The following is a 1,647-nucleotide window of genomic DNA, read 5'->3' as shown; positions in this document are numbered from 1 at the left end:
TATTTTTAGCCGTTCTTTCGCTGTCCAGTACATTGACAACATTATCATTAATAACGCAATTTGACTTACGTGTTTTGGATAACGTGTGAACATAGTTGCATACCACAAGATGATCAAATAAAATCAAAATTGAAAAAGTTGACTTATTCGATTATTTCCCCCGCCCATGGATATAACTTACTAACATAAAAATGTGTAAATTAGTATGCAAAAACAAATAAAAACACGGCACTGGCTAGAATACCCCAGTAGCGAGGTAAATAAAGTCACAAAAAAGGAAAAAAATAAAATAAATGAAGTTATTCGACATCTCTTTCATTCGGTTAAATCGTTATGCCCATCACTATAAAAGTTAAAAATGAATGAAATTACGTCACACCTGTTGTACCCCACGATAAATTTGAGAACTAATTTCTCAGATTATAAAAAAGCTCTGCATAATATAACATGTTAACAACCAGAGGTTAAAAAATAATATCTAAATTTCTTTTCTTTATTATCTACACTGCGTAAAAATAAAAAATTCGTAATAATTCTAGAACATTATGACAATTATTATGTCAATTATTCAAAGTTTCATAAAACTCTCTCGAGTAAGTTGACTCGAGTCTTTTAAATGGTGGTATAAACTATGAGCCCAAAACCATAGATGGCAGTAAAAATCATCGTGGACTTTTTAACTACACACAACATTAATTTGTAATTTAAATGTATTTAAAATAGAATTATATTATTATTGTAACGCATTTGTAACGTTATAATAAATTAATATCACAACCATAAATCAAATTGTTACTAAAGTATTAAAATAAGTTGATTCCTTTTGTTTTGCTCTGGGGACATTTTTCAAAAGCATGTATTCTTGCCAAAAATATATTATATCACTTTTTTACATAATATTATTACAGTTATTGAGAATATTTTAGGTAAAGAAATACAGAAGTCTTGGCTTTAACAGGACTTATGACCTATTATTGGCCGGTTCAATTTGTCACTTTATACTGTGTAACATTCGCCATTATTTTGCTTATGGATGTTTATCCGTATTTCTTCAATTCTTCCATCAGTTTATTTTTGTAAAGCTAAAGAGCTGAAACCTTTATTCACGTGGGTGAGATTCATGTCACTGAATTATTGCAACGCCTAAAAACCATAGAATTATAATTCTTAATTCTATGCAAAAATATCTATTTTAGTTTGAATACGAGACCCGAACTAACTTCACCATCTTGTCAATACAGTTTTTTAATAATAATATTAAAAAAGTATTTGAAATAACTTCTAAAAAAGGGTTTGGCATAATAAATTTGCAAAATAAACAATCCTTTTTTGTTACCCAATCAATGGCCATTTTGTAAAATTTAATGAATCAAAATGTTATTTTAATACATATTTTCAAACATAGATGGCAGTAAACATTTATAAAATGTAATAAAAACGTTCAGTAATCGAATCATCGATGAATACGGGAAAGTTTTATATTATTAAAGTTTTAGGGTAGGCGTATTATTTATTTAAATGTATTTTTTCAAAATAAAATAAAATAAAAATACCGCAAAAAGGAACTTCGACCACGGGCTCGTCCGGGATTTGAACCCGGGACCTCTCGCACCCGAAGCGAGAATCATACCCCTAGACCAACGAGCC

The 1,647-nt window shown here is 29.2% G+C and overlaps 1 non-coding gene across 1 annotated transcript; it reads right to left on the bottom strand.

Moving 5' to 3' along the window:
* Positions 1-1,575: 1,575 nt before the first annotated feature.
* On the bottom strand, positions 1,576-1,647 carry TRNAP-CGG (transfer RNA proline (anticodon CGG)). Its single transcript has one exon. It is a non-coding gene; the product is annotated as a tRNA-Pro (tRNA).

Source organism: Micrasema longulum, unplaced genomic scaffold (genome assembly GCF_059751315.1).
Source record: "Micrasema longulum isolate JH-2025_06_02 unplaced genomic scaffold, ASM5975131v1 h1tg000497l, whole genome shotgun sequence".
NCBI classification, from domain to species: domain Eukaryota; kingdom Metazoa; phylum Arthropoda; class Insecta; order Trichoptera; family Brachycentridae; genus Micrasema; species Micrasema longulum.
This window is presented reverse-complemented; position numbering and strand designations above follow the sequence as displayed.